The sequence below is a fragment of the Rhinolophus sinicus genome, linkage group LG05 (genome assembly GCF_036562045.2).
Source record: "Rhinolophus sinicus isolate RSC01 linkage group LG05, ASM3656204v1, whole genome shotgun sequence".
NCBI classification, from domain to species: Eukaryota; Metazoa; Chordata; class Mammalia; order Chiroptera; family Rhinolophidae; genus Rhinolophus; species Rhinolophus sinicus.
In genome coordinates this window covers 97,739,659-97,757,288 of record NC_133755.1, presented here as the reverse complement: position 1 = coordinate 97,757,288, position 17,630 = coordinate 97,739,659, and the positions used below count along the sequence as shown (strand labels likewise).

Sequence of the window (17,630 nt, the reverse complement as noted above, 5' to 3'; positions counted from 1 at the left end):
CCATATCATCAATAGTTAGAAAGGGATTTTTCTACAAATATATAGACTGCAGAGATGCAGCTCCACCTATAGTATAATTGGCCTCTAAAATCACCTTTTACAAAGCAATTTAATCCCTAGGAGCTGCAGCTTTCCAAGTTGCTCCACTTTATATTTGTACAATTAAAGGTCCTAACTGTGTGTATGTTCAGTATCTTAGACTGCTGTAGAGTGTATCTGATTTTCTTCTTTGAAAAACCTGTCTTGCGTGAGTAACTCTTCACTAACTTGAGTGTTTGATTAGTCTTAACATTGTATTCCCAGGCTGGAAGCGTAATCACTAAAAATTATCAGGCATAATCTACCCATTTCTAATCTCTGGGTCAGTGTCGCTGCCACAGAGCAGTGACTGAGGTTTCTTGTTTTCAGGCCCCTTTGAGTCTATCCCAGACAATTTGTTTTATCTAGTGGTCAGCCCAGTTGAATAATGTCTTTGGTGACAGCAGGAGGAGCAGGCTGGGAAATGCCTCTGACTCACCCATTTGTGGGTCTGAAAGGATGCAGAAGGATGCTGTTTCAGTTTGACTGCCCTGTGTGGGAGACATACGAAGAGCATTCTGGGACCCAAACCTGGCTTCTCAAAATCTGACTGAAACACGTAACTTCTTACAGTAACCTCAGGGAAAGGAAGTCTGTTGGTGGAGTGTTCCTTCCATGAACTTAAACCCAGATAGCTGACCTACATTTTTGACCTTCGTTATATTCAGCGGTTCAAGGTTAAATGCATAAAAGTAAACATTGCATGGTAATCATATTTGATGTAAAGATTATTTAAAATCCTTTGGCTTCATGAAACTCTTTGAATTTGATTTATTAAGGGGCAATGGGGCAAAAGGTTGACTGGGTAAATATTTGTCTTTGCGAGCTTGCTGTTTTTTAGGAAAATCTGCCTCCTTCACTTCCAGAGCCTCTCACTCTTTGTTCCTGTCCTCACTTAAGATTCTTCCAGGAAAGTCAGCTAACCCTGGGTCTCATGCTTAGCAAAACAGACCGTTTTCTATGCGATATAATTTGCATGGCACTGGGAAGGAACTCTACCTCTAAAATACATCTTTGTGCTCTGTTGAAATCCTCTCTTTGAAATGTCACTTCTGAGGGCTTTTTGGAAAAATGTACACACTTCTAGGAGGTTGACACATTGAGCTAGTGAGGTAGATTCAATTTTCTAGAGAGCCTCCAAAAACGCTCTTTTTCAGGGTCCAGCACTGTGTCAGCCCCTGAGGAATCAACGATGAATAAGGCACCATTCTTTCCATTGTGATCTAGAAGGGGAAACATAAAAAAAGAAGTGGAGACAGCAAATATAACCCTTGTCAGCTGGGGTCATTTTATTTAACAGTTGGTTCAAACAGCCAGAGGGCCCCCCCCCCCCCACCCGCCATCCCTGTAGGGATTCCTGGAAGGAATCTTAGGTTTCTTCTATTTCCTGGGTTCTTAAGGTGCTGCTCTTTTGATCTGCTCTGACTCATGGCCTACTTCCTTGAGCTGGCTCTTCTCAGAGCTGACTTGGAAGGTTTACCTTGTGAGAAAAAGCACACTGGATGTGTGGCAGATGTCCCTGTCATTGCATGTGTGGCAGATGTCCCTGACGATATGGGGTGATGATGGATGGAGGTACCATGATGCAATGAACTCAACACCCAATAGTAGATATTCTTGTTATTCTTCATTCACTGCTGGCATTGTGGAATTCTCAGGGACAAATATTTTTCCACAGTCTCCTCACTTGCCTCCTAGTAGTTCTGCCTTAAGTCCACCTCTCTCCTCTTTTCAGATCTTACCTTCCTCCCATTGCCCCTTGCCTCCTTCTAGTATCTTCCTTTTGCAGTATAGGTTAGTTATCTCTTTTATTCTCTGCTATCTATTAAAATAGGTCCTGGCAGCCATACCTTTTGCACCAAATGTTAAATATATATATATATATATATATATATATATATATATATATATATATATATATTTAACTGGCTATGGCAAATTGTAACCACCTCAAGTTTCATGTGCCTGGCACTTCATAAGGACAATATTCAACAGGTTAGAATTTGGAGTAAGGAAAGGTTTATTGATTGATAAGGTGTCAACTAAGAAGATGAGAGCAGTCAATAGTTCCTCAAATCTATCTTAAGAGAGGCTCAAGATCAAGAGCATTTTATGACAAAGGAAGGGAGGAGGGGCGGGGCAAGAGATGTGATCCAAAAAAGTACGAGAAATTTCTAAATCTCTTATTTCAGGGTTGGCCTGTTTTCTCCCGCTGATCTGAGTCAGGTCCTGAGGCTTTTGTAAAGCAAAAAAAAAAATTTTAATTAAATTTTATTGGGGTGACAATTGTTAGTAAAGTTACATAAGTTTCAGGTGTACAATTCTGTAATACATCATCTATATATCACATAGTGTAAAGCAAAGTTTTGATAAAGTCATTGTTCTGTTCAGACTTCCTACCTCCTCAGGAGGGGCCCTTTCTGACAAGGGCTATTTTTGCAAAATACTCAAGCCCCAAGCAGAATCCCTCTCGTTAACTAGCATATCTGTAGCAGGGGCTATCAGCCTGAATCAGAGAGAGAGAGAGAGAGAGAGAGAGAGAGAATTTCACTCTGTTACAAAATAATTCCAATACAATGTGATAAATGCAACTATAAGTATATCTATCTATATGTCTCTATCACTGTCTCTATCTATAGTTATATCTGAGGCAGCAAGACAGCTTGTAACTGAGGAACAGTGTGGATGTTGGAGGCCCTTGGTTCAGGAAAGTCTTCTGGGAGCAGGAAGAGTATGAGAGGGAAGTTGATATCTCAAGAGAATGAAAAACTTTGGGACATAGACATAGGGATTGCTGGGTCAGATGTTCCCAAACTGTTTAAGTGTCAAAACACCTAGGAATCATGGCCTCTTTGTGAGTCACTGAGAGATACTGATGAATTTAAAATATCTAATTAATAGTATTTAAATCAGCTGTACAGATTTTTCTATTTTAAGTTAACATTATGTAGACATTATGTTTAGTTACATTTACATGCTACAAAAACAATATACAATCATATGCACTTGTCCATTAAAAATCACTCTGTAAGATGAGGCGTGATAAGCATCTTTGAGATTTGCCCTTTATATTTGATTATTACTGATCTGAATAGGGATGAGAGAGGGGAAGGACGTTGTGGCCCAGTCGTGCTCGTCCTTAGGATGATGGATGCACCTAGCTTTCTAATATGTACTTCTGAGGTAAACATGGCTGATGACGCGCATTGATTCTCTTCGTCACATCTGAATATTCAGCAGGAGTAATTCAAAATACACATTTAGAAATATAATGTATGTTTAGTAGTCGTTTCTCCAAAGAAGCCTTTTCCTTCTCTCCTCCTCCTCCTCCTTCTCCTTCCTCTGTCTCTCCCCTCCACCCCCCACCTTCTCTCTTTCTCTCTCTTTTTTTCTTGTGTAGGACCTATTTGTACTGGCTGATCTGTCAGTGTTTGAAAAATTTTAGAAAAATTACAACTGTAGTAACAACTCAGGAGCACTTCATGTTGAGCTGCAAATGGCTGGATTATTTCACTTTTTCTAGAATGAGAGAAAAGTTTGTTCTGTTTAATTTTTCTTTAGTCCTGGTCTTGAAACTGATGCTGGGGGCAGACAAAGGGACTTAAAAGGAAGGGGAAGAGTCTTCAAAGAGAACGGCATTGGAGTAGCTCCCTTTCTGCCTGTGCTAAATTCACTCATATTGTTGTTCAAGATGAGAAGTCCTTCATTGCAATGAAAAACACATGCATTTTTTTCTTCCTTTTTTCTCCCTGGATCTGAGAGACAGGGTTATTGCATTTTTGTGGTAAGCATTGCTATGTTGAGCCATCGACTAGTCAAGAGGGTGTAGACAGTCTGGTTAACCACAGGGCTTACTTAGACAGAGTCTGGAGAGGAGGGGGTTGGGGGAGCTGGTTTGGGTGTGACACAGAGATAAAGGCTAGGTTTTCTAGCACAGTGAGGCGCTTCACGAGTACTTTAGTCAAGGACTGCATCTATTCAAGGGCAAAAGTTAAAACCAGCTACTGTATTGTGTGCTCCTTTGTCATTTCAGAAACTGTGGCAAATAATCTGAAACCCTTCACTAAAGAAATATTAAACAAATGCTTACCGATACTGTACCTCCTGATAGAAAAAAAATGCATACAATGTATAAACTAAATTGTAGCCTGCAAATATTTTTGTTCTTATTTTCTGGACTTTTCCCTTGGGCGAAATGTTTGCCTATCACTGATATAATGCAATGATAGAATGAATGCATGGTTTTCAAATCTAAATATAATTTCTAATAATGGAGCTTTTGCTAAATTTGAGCAGTAGGTAGTTTGAGGTTATATTCTCTAGCACTTGGCTTCTTTCACATTAGCGTAATGCTTTGAAGATTCACTCACATTGTTTGGTGTCAGGGGTTTGTTCCGTCTTGTTGTTGACTGGTATTGTAAGGCATATATGTGCTAAAATTTATTTATTCCTACACCAGCTGATGCGCGTGAGTTGTTTGCAGTTTGGAGCTGTTATAACTAAACATTTACATAGAGGTCTTCGTGTGGACCTATCTTTTCATTTCTCTCAGGTAAACACCTAAGAGTAGGATGCTGGGGTTTATGATAAATGTGCATTCAACTGCCAAACTATTTTTCAGAGTGACTGTCATTTTGCATTCCCACCAGAAACATATGAGAATTTCAGTTACTGTCACATGTTTTCCAAAACCTAGTATTGCTAATTTTTAATTTTTAGTTACTTTAGTGGGTAAATAAGTGTATCTCAATGTGCTTTTAATTTGCATGGCACACTATATTGATTTCAACATTTGTGACAACAAAGAGCTCTGTCCCTTCATTTAGGTGTTATGTTTGAAGCCTGCATGTACCAATTGCTGGTCCCATGTACCAGCAGTTCCATTTTAGGCAATGCTGTATCAGAAAAGTTGATTTTCCACCTATCTTTTTATGTCAACTTGTCTTGATCTTCTGAGGGTTCCTATGAGCCTCTCTTCACCGAGTATATGACAACTTAGCATGTGTCGTTTAGTGAGCAACCTGGTTCCAGTTTTATCTTTCATTGGTATAAGCCCACCTTTTGCCTTTCTCTTATCTCCTGGTAGACTGGCATTCATCTTTATTCTGAACCCACTGCAGGGGATACTGAGTTTTGCTGGCTTTCATGTTTGTGCCACGGTCATTCAATCATAGTCATATATTGAAAATTTTGGTCAGTCATCGCTGATTCTCCTTAGTGATTTGGTGCTACACACAATGCCCAGTGATTCTGATTTATCTGCTCCATTGTAAACAAATGGTCTTGGGATGGAGGTCTGAAAGACAGAGTCCTGGAGTGTTGAAGTCATATAATAGCGATTGGAAATATAGCTTTGTCATCTTAATAAAGATGACAGCTACAGCCACAGATCTTGGGAGGATGTCCACATTTAGGGCACACGAAAAAGAAGTAAATCCAAAGTGGAGAGAGAAGTTAACATGGAAATGAGGTAGAATGTCACAATGTCATGGAAACCAGGGCGAGAGAGAGTTGTAGGAAGGGGAGGATGTTCAAGAGAGTTCATGCTGTACAGAGGCTTAGAAGGAGAAAAGTGAGAAGATGCCAGTTTTAAAATTGGGTGGTTATGGTTTTACATTGGTGGCTACCACCTAGTAAACACCTTCCTGTGGTCGTCATAGCTAAGTCAGTCTCCCAAAGAGCTTGAAAAGCTGCCAACATGCTTCATCGGAGGTTTGAACTTTGAAACAACCAATGAGAGTCCGAAGAGCCATTTTGAGCAATGGGGAATGCTCACCGACTGCATGGCGATGAGAGACCCAAACACCAAGTGCTCCAGAGGCTTTGAATTTGTCACCTCTGCCAAATGAAGTGGGTGCAGCCATGAATGCAAGGCCACAGAAGGTGGATGGAAGAGCTATGGAACCAGAGGGCTGTCTCAAGGGAAGATTCTCAAAGACCTGGTGCCCACTTACCTGTGAGAAAGATTTTTGTAGGTGGTATGAAAGAAGACACTGAAGGACATCACCTAAGAGATGATTTTGAACAACGTGGGAACATTGAGGTGATTGAAATCACGACTGACCGAGGCAGTGGCAAGAAGAGAGGCTTTGCTTTTGGAACTTTTGATGCCCATGACTCTGTAGACAAGATTGTCCTTCAGAAATACCATCCTGTGAATGGCCACAACTGTGACATAAGGAAAGCCCTATCTAAGCAACAGATGGCTAGTGCTTCGTCCAGCCAAAGCAGTCGAAGTTGTTCTGGAAAACTTCAGTGGTGGTCGAGGAGGCGGTTTTAGTGGGAATGACAACTTTGGTCAGGGAGGAAACTTCAGTGGTCGAGGTGGCTTTGGTGTCAGTCACGGTGGTGAGGAGGATACGGTGGCAGTGGGGAGGGCTATAATGGATTTGGTAATGAGGGAAGCAATTTTGGAGGTGGTGGAAGCTACAATGATTTTGGCAATTACAACAGTCAAGCTTCAAATTTTGAACCCATGAAAGGAGGAAACCTTGGAGGCAGAAGCTGTGGCCCCTATGGTGGTGGAGGCCAATACTTTGCCAAACCACAAAACCAAGGTGGCTATGGTGGTTCCAGCAATACAGTAGCTATGGAAGGGGCAGAAGGTTTTAATTACAGGAAACAAAACTTAACAGGAGAGGAGAGCCAGAGAAACGACAGGGAAACTACAGGTTGCAAGAAATTTGTGAGCTCAGCCAAGCACAGTGGTGGCAGGGCCTAGCTGCTACAAAGATGTGTTTTAGACAGTGCTCATGTATGTGGGCAAAAACCTTGAGGACTGTACTTGTGACTAATAATTATATAACAGGTTGTTTTAGTTTCTGTTCTGTGGAAAGTGTAAAGCATTCCATGAGAGGGTTTTAATGTAGATTTTTTTTTTTTTGTACCCATGCTATTGATTGCTGATCATGACGCTGAATAAATGTCTCTTTAAAAAAACAAAAAACGAAAACCAGGGTGATTATTTGAGACTTTGGAAAGTGCAGTTTCAGCAAAGCAGTAGAGTCAAAAGCCAGAATGCATAGGTAATGAGAATGTGGAGGAGACAGGGACAGACGTATCTTTCAATAAGCGTGGTAAGCATGGCAGACAAACATGTACCTACATCTGAACCATCCATTGCTCCTTCCAAAAGGGGAAGAGGTGGACATTTTTCTGTGCTTCAGATTTTACCTGCCTTTGCCTGAGAAACATTATTCTCCTGAATGCTCTCCTGTATCTTCAACCTCTGGCCATTTTCTCTCAGTTTATTTAACACGCTCAAGAATTTCCAGTCTTCAAAAAACAAAGCCAAATAAACTACAAATAAGTCACAGGTCCCCGTGACACTTACTCTATCACCTTCCTTTTTATAGTCAAGCTACTTTGAAAAGAGCCTTTCTTGTGTTTCCACTTCCTCCCCTTCCATTCACTCCTCAATCTATTCTAATCTGATTTTGGCCTCCCCACTCCAAAGAAGCATCTCCCTCTAGAACTCAGTGACTTCGTTTTCATACCTAACATGCTTTTCAGGTCACAACTTCTTTGACATTTCTTAGCATTTGGTTCTGTTGACCACTTCCTCATCTTTAAATTTTCTATTCTGTTGGCCTCCCTTTCCAATTTTGCTTTGTACATGTTGGGTTGCTCTTTCTTAGTCTCCTTCATGGACTCTTCCTCTTTCTCTTGATCCTTAGACATCAGGATTCTGCAAGGTTCAACCTTCAGCTGTTGGATCCTTTCACTCTAACTTCTCTTTAGGAGACACCAACGAGCACATGGCTTCTGATAATCACGTATACGCCCCTGCTGTGTTTTGGATCTTATCTGCTTTTGCCCGAGAGGTTTTACTCCCTGAGCTCCTCAAGCTCATATCTCTGCTCAACTCATTTCTCTGTTTTCCCACTGAACATCTCTGTGTGGATGTCCCACAAATATCTCAAATTCAATATGCTCAAAGTTAATTCCCTACTCCCGTTGGCCACTGACTTAGTATTCTTTCTTCCATTCCTTATCATACTGAAGGACATTGCCATCCACCAAGGCAGATACCTGGGAGCCATCCTTGCCTTTCTCCAGTTCTGCTTCCTTCTTCCCCAACTTTCCCATCAGTTCCTATTGATTTTATCCTTAACATTTCTCAAATTTACTCCCGCTCACTATTTCCACTTCTACTACTTACTGTCTCCCTGAGGAAAATCTTATCTTTTCATTTACTTCCTTCATGCTGAGAATGCTTTTCATTTATCCATTCAATTTTATTTTCCAAACATATTCAGCAACTATTTGTTATATGCAAAGTACTGCTAAAGGAGGCAGTATCAGCCTCTAGTCAAGTGTTTTAGTCCATCTTGGACACTTCCTCTTGGCTACTTCCTCACTAAACCACATATGAGGAGTCTAAACCTTAACTAATCTTTTCTCTACTTCCACCTCACCTCACCTCCCCAAACTGGCTATCCTGGACGTTATGAAATCCATTACTCTCCAGGCTGAATTAGAGTCAGATACACAAATTGCAAGGACATTAAATTGCATGTCAGTGGAGTGCAAGTGAAATGGAAAAATTAATAATCATTGGTGACTAGATGTGAGGGTCGAGTACCCCAACTCCAACAATCTTTGACACCTGCCCCCTCACCCCTGCTAAACCTTATAATCAGTTTACTGTCCCTTGCCTTTATGTTCTTATATCCCTTCTTACTTAGCTTAAATCCTATGGCCAGTTATTATACTCACTCCTTTCCCACATAACCTCAGTCCCTTACCTCTCTCACTTGGTCATTTTCAACTAGTAAGACTCCAGCCCAAGTTAAATTCAAGTCTCCACTTATTCTGTGCTTGAACCTACCCCGCTGAATGTAGGTGGAGAGAAATCTACAACCCTGCTGACGAATTTCACTTTAAATGTATGACCATTAACCTCTCCTGAGCCAGTACCCAGTCATCCATTTGCTCCCCCACTCTCCTACATGACGATTTCGTATTTTCTCTTATCTCCTGCTGCCAGTTACCAACTTATTACTTCTCAGATCCAAATCTACCTTGACTGATATATTCCTCAAATCTCCAATATCTCCTCCACCATCTTCATTCTTGGTAGATGGCCTTGCTTCTTATTTTATTCAGAAAACAAAAGCAACCAGAAGAGAAATTATGTAAGTCCTGTACATATACCCCCCTACCAGCATCTGCCTACTTTCCTATTACTCTGGATGAGCTGGTTGTACTCCAAGCCAAGGCCAGAATTCTTCCCTACAAGGGTTCTTTGTAGTTCTTATTTTATTGAAATTGCCCCCAAAGGGTAATGCTACATTGAAATATGCAACTTATTGAATGCAATTTAACATAGTATCATATCATTATGTGATGTCATTATGACTAATGCTGCTTTATTCTTGAATCAATTTTGTGTGTTCATTTTTTTACTTAATTAAAAAGTAAGGTTATTATGGCTTATTTGATATGCCATAGAGTCTCCCCCAATAATGGGGTAATAGTTGTAATGAATTTTTATGCAATGGTACATGATCCAAATTCAAAACAGAAAGATTTCACCTGGATATAAGGGGGATTTATTGCTTTTTTAGGAGTTATGCCTCACCAGATTGTGAAAGATCTGTATTTAAAACTATCTTTAAATATATATATATATATATATATATATATATATATATATTTTTTTTTTTTTTTTTTCTATTTCAATCTGCTTTTTTTTAAATTTATTGGGGTGACAATTGTTAGTAAAACTACATAGATTTCAGGTGTACAATTCTGTATTACATCATCTATAAATCCCATTGTGTTCACCACCCAGAGTCAGTTCTCCTTCCATCACCATATATTTGATCCCCTTTACCCTCATCTCCCACCCCCCAACCCTCCTTACCCTCTGGTAACCACTATACTATTGTCTGTGTCTATGAGTTTTTGTTTCTCATTTGTTTGTCTTGTTCTTTTGTTGTAAAACTAATATTGACAATAGTTTTGCCTATGCATACTATCACTTTCGCTTATCTTTTGACAGAGAAGTAGACTGGAAGACTATTCAAACTTTCTTCCAGCATAAACTATCATAGTTATCCTTATAATCATGCAGGAAGACTCACCAAAGGCCGCACTCCTCCAGGAAGGTCCTGGGCAGATAAAGCTGAATGAGCCAGCTGTTTCACCTTTGCTTGTCAGTATTAACATAGGGACAATGACAGAGGTATCCTCAATAAATGTTAGTTTAGGACCAAATCTTGATTGCCATCATTGTCACCATCACCATCACCCGCCTTTGGCACACATCTGGGTAGGCTCACTGTGCGTTTTTACTCCTTCCAGGAACTCATGCGAGTAACCTACCTGTGACATTCCAACATGAGGCATGTGAGATACAGGTCACCATCGATATGAGCGTTTGAAGGCTGGTTGCTTTTAACCACAGACACATATGGACTTCCTCTACATTACTATCAATGAGCTACGTGCTTTGAAAATCAACCTTGTCAGCTCTGCCCTAAATTATACACATGGTGAGAGCTGGTTCTTAAGGATGTGAGGAAGCACGAGGACAAAACACCACCTTGAGGCCTCCAGGCCTCTCTTGCTAGTGTTAGCACCATCTGTCTTAATTGCTCTTTTTGTGACAGACTCTGAGCTTTTTAACCTGGATTCTAAATCTGCCTTTGTAATCAAAGAAACAAGAAAAACCAATGCCATGTCCCTGCTCTCTCTGGTTTCCCAAGCCTTCAATTACTTTTGTCGCTTCTCTCTCCAGCTACTCTGAAACTTTCCCCAGGCACAGCTCAAATTCCTTATGTGAAGCTCTTCCTGATTATTCCATCCAAAAGTGAAGCACCTTTCTTTTAAATGCCTTCAACACTTCTAATCTCTCCTTCTAATTTACCTGTATCCTGTCATGAGACCTGAATCCATTCTTCATGCGTATCCTCCATGCCCACTCTCTCTGACCCTATTAGACTTGGTTTTTTGAGGGTAGGAACGTCACTGTTCATCCTTGAATATCTGCATAGCTCCTGCCACGATGTTTTGCCCCAAATAAGTGCTCATTATAATTAAAACATTAAAATGGTTGATCCATATTGCATTTGATCCATGGCTCTGTGGATGACAGTTGCTACTTCTGACAGAAAAAGTCATCTGTTTAGTCATTTGGGCTTGCATTCATGGAGAACTATCAAGAAAAGCTGTTCAGTTGATGAAGCCAGTTGCTCTCTGCCTCTTTGCAAACTCCCCTTCACCACCACTGCTCTGCGATGCCTGCATTTGGTCCCAGCCCTTGCTGCCTGGGTCCACCTGTGTGCTTCTCTTATTCATCCGTCTCCTCACAGCACCTCCTACCAAGACACAAGAGCACAAGAAGTCTGAGATTTGGATTCAAGGATCGATGTTCCCCACAAGCGTGAAAGGAAGAGTTCTTGTTGTAGCCAAATACAGAGTGTGAGACTTGAAATGTGAGGGTAGAAATGAACAAAACGCAACACGAGTATTTTTCAGAAAATCATGTGAAATTTTCCTGCAGCACAGCCCACTTGACGTCCTTAGTGGCTAAGCCTTGGAACTTAAAGCAAGGGGATGCTATATTCATGTAGGCCCTTTGCAGTCTCAATCTATAGCATAGTTTTTGTTTAGCTCAGGGTAGCTTGGCTGGGGACTCTTTGTACTATAGAACTCTGAGTAAGAAACTATGGAGAAACAATTAGTTGTCAAGATGCTTCTCTATGAAAGCACTGGGCTTGAAGCCTCCTAAGGATGTCTGAATGGGTTCATTTGACTGGTAGGGTGATCGAGGCTGAGAGCTTAAGTAATTGACCCAAAGTCATACAGCTAAATAGCAGATGGAGATGGGATTTAAACCTAATCCTGCCATGATCATTTGTCCTTTCAGCTCAAGTGCACAGTACTCAGGGTTTATAAACTTTTCTAGAGCCTAAAAAATTTTGAGAAGTAGAAAAGGAATTAATTGGCTCCAAAATATCAAAGGAAACTGATAAAAGAAAAACAAAGTTAAATTATGTGGTTTCACAGAATCAAATAGCATGTCAATTAGTCAAATAAAAATTTTTCAACTCAAACAAATTATATATAAATCATGGTTATTATTGGCTATAGGTGAAATTTTATGATTGGGCTTTATGCGTGGTGGGCCTTCAAAAGGAAGATTGCCGAAGGCTTAAGAAAGTTAAAGAATGAAACTATCTACACACTCTCACCTTTAGAGAAGCTGTACCTTTCGCCCTTGTTGGGAAACTTTTATTTCAGACAAACAAACAAGCAAGCCAGAAGATGGAGGAGAAGGAGGTGAAGGAGGAAACCAAGATGGGGAGGGGAGGATGCTGATACGGGGAGAGGGAGTAAGAAGAGGAGAAAGAAGAGGGACTAGTAGGCATCATCTTCTCTGGAGAGATGGTCTTGTGTTTCCTTTTTACTGCTGTAAGGGCCTAGTTCAAAAATATGCCCAGAGTAAGCATCCAATGAAAACTCAACAGAATGACAAGACTCACACACTGGTAAAAAAAAACATAATACACTGTATCTCCCTGTTCTTCCCACTGCAGTTTGATTAGGGTTGACTAGAGGGCAGCAACCATGGGGCCGATTGACCTCCATGGCGCAAATGGGCCCCAAAGGGGAAGGGAGTGGAGGGGCCTTTGCAGCAGAAGAGGAAACCCACCCCAGCAACATGACTGAGCCTGAGGCGGCACATGATGCCGCTCTCTCCTAGTTTGGTCATCTCCCAGTTCATTCCCCACCACGATGTTAGTGTGACTTCATGGTGACTCAGGATTTCCTGTTGCCTGTGTTTACACACAGTATAGCCAGTTGCCTAGCAGGTAAAAAAAACAAACGGTACAACCCATGTCAGTTTTTTGAGCCTTTTCTACACCACAGGCACTATTAGTATGCTAGCAGTGTAATGAGCATTGTGGGTCGTACCTATTGTTATCTTTATCTTCCAGACGTAAAAAGCAATGTTTAGGGACATGCAAAACAAAAAAACTGCCTCACGTCACAAAATTACTAAAGTTGAGGCCAGGTGCCAACCGGAGCTGTCCAAAGCAAGTTCATGCTTGTAATCGTGTGCTCTGCTGCCTCTGGTTTTGGTGAGAAGAGGCTTCCTTGCTCCACTCACGGTTGCGTGAGAGTCACAATATACACAATATACTATATGGCTGTAGAAATGAAAATGTGCATGGAATGTTGACACAGTAATGTATCTCACTCAGATATAAATATGGATTAGAAACCCTCTTGAAAGGCAGCTTAGAAAAGGATAGAGAGCAAATAGAAAGCTAGGTTTGTTGAGGAGAAGGAAACAAAGGGATGATTTTGGACCCAGAAAGAGCCTCTGTTTTCAAAATTGCACAAGCCAATTTCAAAATTGCATAAGCCAGTTTGAATTTTAAATACTCTTCCCTCTGCTCCCCACATCATTGAATCTATCCTGAAAATGTCTACACTTTGGAAGTTTACACCTTTTCATCCTAAATTCTTCTCCCATTCAGAAATGGTACACCGAGTCCTTTTGAGACCTCATGTCTTGATGTATTTTCCCTTTGGAAATCTGGTCACAGCCAGCACGGGGAACTGCAGTTAGAGCCTGCGGATAAAGCAGTTGGGGAAATGGATCATTAAACGGACCAAGGGGAAGCCAGATTTTGTTTTATTCACAACTTTTTTCCAGGGCAGGCCTCCTGTGGGTCTTCAAGCAGGGCTTCTTGTGGACACTCTGAGTACCTTTCACAGCCCAAGATATTTGACAGAGACCCTTTGGGAAAGTAGGTGTTCCTTCCAACGTGAAGTCCAGCCCAGTGCACTGTTAATAGGGGAGCAGATGAGCCACATTTGGGGGTAAGGTGGACTGCAAGAAACCTTTTAAGATTTAGGAATGTGGAAAACATGAATTTCCCTAGATTTTTGGGACTAAGTTCAAAGTGAGATCTTTAATTCCCATCTAGGAAATTAGTTCAGACTTTCTTGCTAGCAGCATAAGAAGGCACCTATGGACATGGCACTCCAACAGTGCAGCCTGAAGAGGAAGGTTGAGGGGAAGGTTGGCTGGTCCCGTAACTCAAGTATCCATGGCAAGGATGCATTTCTTAACACTGAAGATGGAAGAAGGGTGGTTGTGAGAATTACATGTGGTAACCTAAGAAGTAGCCTTGGCACTTGCCTGGCGTATAGAACAGGTGTATGTATGTAGGACTTTTTTACTTCATCTTTCCTCTTGTCCATCATATTGCAGTCATAGTGCTTTGACACCGGAAGAAAACTTGTGGCAGAAAGGTCAACCATGGAATGGAAGATGGGGGGAAAAGAGAAAGAAGGAGAAAAATGTTCGTATGTGTCAAACATTGCTGAGAGGTGGAATAAGAGGAAGACTGAGAAGTGACAATGGAATTTGGCAACATGGAGGTAGTTGGTGACAGGAACCATTTTGGGGAAAGCTTAATTAGAGCGAGTTTTGTAATATTTTAAAATCTTTCCCAATACTATCTTAGCATACCAATTTGTGATATTTTGATATTTAAAAGCTTCTGAACCCAATTTCCTCCTATTTCCTCACTTCTGTGAAAACTGCCACCGTTCCTTGTTTTTGATCCTGCTGAATTAATTTTTTATCTGAGATACTACAAGCTGAACAGTGATGGACATGTGGCTGTGATGACCTCATTTGATCAAGATAAATAGTCCATTTGGATAACTAATACACAAAGTAGCTTATTGAGCCCTTCAACATAAATGGCTCCTTTATACTGATGTAGAACACAATATATTATATGGCTATAAATCTTAATCTTAGGGACATAACATCAAAGGATGAAAGCATATGCCTATTTCAATGTTGCTTTGTGTGGGTGAGATATTTTCCCTGATGTTTTGAATATGAAACTTTGTTTTTAGAGTGAATCATTTGCTAGATTTTGTAGTTTTTTGCGTCTTGAATGGATTCTTACCTTACTGTTTCTCTACTTGGGTATGCTGCCACCAGGGGGCGCAATAAGCCCTAACCACGGTGGCGTATAATTCTCTTGGTGTGAAGTTCCAGGTTTCAGATATTCATTCTTTTGTAGAGCCATTTTCATATAATCTCATATTTTCCACTCATTATACTATTTCATTAAAAATTGAAATGACTTTTTCAAATTACCAAATAACCATTATTTTTAAAACTGTCAATTTTCAAATCATAAAGTCACCCCCATTTAAAAAGAAATAGATGATTATTTAAAATCAAATTATAAAGAAAACATTAATATTATCCAGTCCCCACAACCCAGAGTATTTCCTGTTAGTATTTGTAGATATTTTCTTCCTGTGTTTTTAATGCCTTGTTTCAAATAGTTGAACTATTTTCTCTCTCATATTGATTTTTACCTAAGTATGTGTTTGTATTACAGTTTAAACATTTTAAAATGTTTCACGATATTTTGTGGTAAGCTACGATAGTTTTGCACACGAGTTTTGTTTACATATTTTTATATTAGTTTGCATTGATAACTTTCTGGAAGTGCAGTTACTGGTCCAAAGAGCATGAACATTTTTAAGGTTCTGGAGTTAAATTAAAAAAAAAAATTTTAAACATACTTTTTAAATTATTTTACTTTTCAGTAAAATTGATACTTGTGACCTGGTCTAGTCTGAAATTATAAGTTAACTTTTCTACTGAATTCATATACCATTTAGCTTATAAGAAACAAATTTTTCTTTTTCATTGTTATATAGCATTCAAGGAAAATAAAGCTGTCTTGAGATTTAAAATATGAGAAAACAATGGCAAGAGTTTTAAAAAGTGCATTAATCGAGGTACAATTTAAATATTAATATCACATGTTCCATACCCGAATTCTATTTAACATAAACATTAGCCTTTGTTATTTTTTACCCCATGTAAAATTTCTTTTTAGAATGTTGTACCCATTAACACTTATTAGCAGTGAATAATTGCTCAATTTAGCAATTCTTGCCAACACTGTACTATAGTTAAAAAAAAAAACTTTGTTTATATGATAGGCCAAAGGTAGGTAATTATTTAATATGAATTTATTTGATCCTTAGTCATTATAAATATTTCTGCATGTGCTTCAAAGACATTTTGATGGCTTATTATGTTGTCAGTTTACATCTTCTCTCCTTTGAGTGGATGCTCATAATGCTTGCCTTATCAATTAATATGACCTTGTCATATTCATTCAGTCAATAAATATCTACTAAGCACCTACTAGGTGCCAGATGCTGTTTTAGGCACTGATGATACAGCAGTGAACAAAGCAGACCAAATTCCTGCCTGCAAGGAGCTTTCATTCTGGTGAGGAGACAAAAACAGAATAAATAAGTGAAATGGTATAGTAGAAGGAGGTGAATACCATGGAGAAAAATAAATCGAGGAAGTTGGAGAGGGAGTGGCAGGGTGGTCAGAGAAGCCTTCACCGAGAAGATGACATTTGCCCAAAGACTCAGGTAAGTGGAGGGAATTTCTGAGGCTATCTATCAGTGGAAGAGTGTGACAGGTGGAAGGAATGTACTCAGTGTCTAGTGTTCAGGTTACTAGTCGAGGTATTAACTTCCTGCAGTATTTGTGACAAATGCTTTTTCAATTTGTTGTTTGCCTTTCAGTTTAATGTTTTCACTTATATTAATAGCTGATTTATAGTTTCGTGTAGCTGAATCAATCTTTTTTTTTTCCTTTGTGGCTTTTTCTATATCTTTTAAAAACTTTAAATTGTGAAATGCATCATCTGTGCAAAGGAATGCATAAAATGTATGTGCAATTTAAAGAATTCAATAAAAAACAAATGGAATCCAAACACCCCAAACCATATGACCCAAGTTAAGAAGTGAAACATTGCCAGGCCTTGAAGCCATGGTCTTCCTCCCCTGCCCATCTTTTCTCTCTAGAAGGAACCACTATTCTGATTTTAGTGTTCATCTTTCTCTTTCTCTATAGTTGTGTCACACTTATATTTGCATCCTTAAATGATGTATTGCTTAGTTTTGAAAAACCAAATGGCAAACACAAACCTAGCTGATGAGAAGAGGCAACATTTCCACTGTTGGGGAGTCTCTCATGAACACAGCTGAATCCTTTATTGGTCATAGTCTGGCTTCAGCTTCCCTCAGAGTTTGCAAGAGCACTTGGGGAGGGCAGGAGTGAGACTCAGGCAACGCCGAGAGGTGTGGGAGGGGGCCAGCGAAGCAGGGCTGGCCAGCTGCCCCTAGAATCCGGTGCAGTGTTGTTTTTGGGATGCATCTGCTGATCCGGAGATCTCATTTCCCGGCACCCCTTACATTCATTAGATGAAAAGAAGACTGGGTTCCTGTTTCTCCACGTGGAAGAGACATACCCACTGACCAGGAACACCTCACTTGAACTTTTATGTGATGTTTTATTCTGTTTGGGCTGCTATAACCAAATACCAGAGACTAGATAGCTTATAAACAACAAGTTTATGTCTCACAGTTCTGGAGGCTGGGAAGACCAAGATCAAAGTCTGGCAGATGACTGCTTCCTGGTTCATAGGCAGTTATCTTCTTGCTGTGTCCTCACACGGCACAAAGGGCAA

The 17,630-nt window shown here is 40.0% G+C and overlaps 1 pseudogene; it reads left to right on the top strand.

The window, feature by feature from the left end:
- The first annotated feature begins 4,540 nt into the window (after positions 1-4,540).
- On the top strand, positions 4,541-6,690 carry LOC109448876 (heterogeneous nuclear ribonucleoprotein A1; annotated as a pseudogene).
- The last annotated feature ends 10,940 nt before the right edge of the window (positions 6,691-17,630 follow it).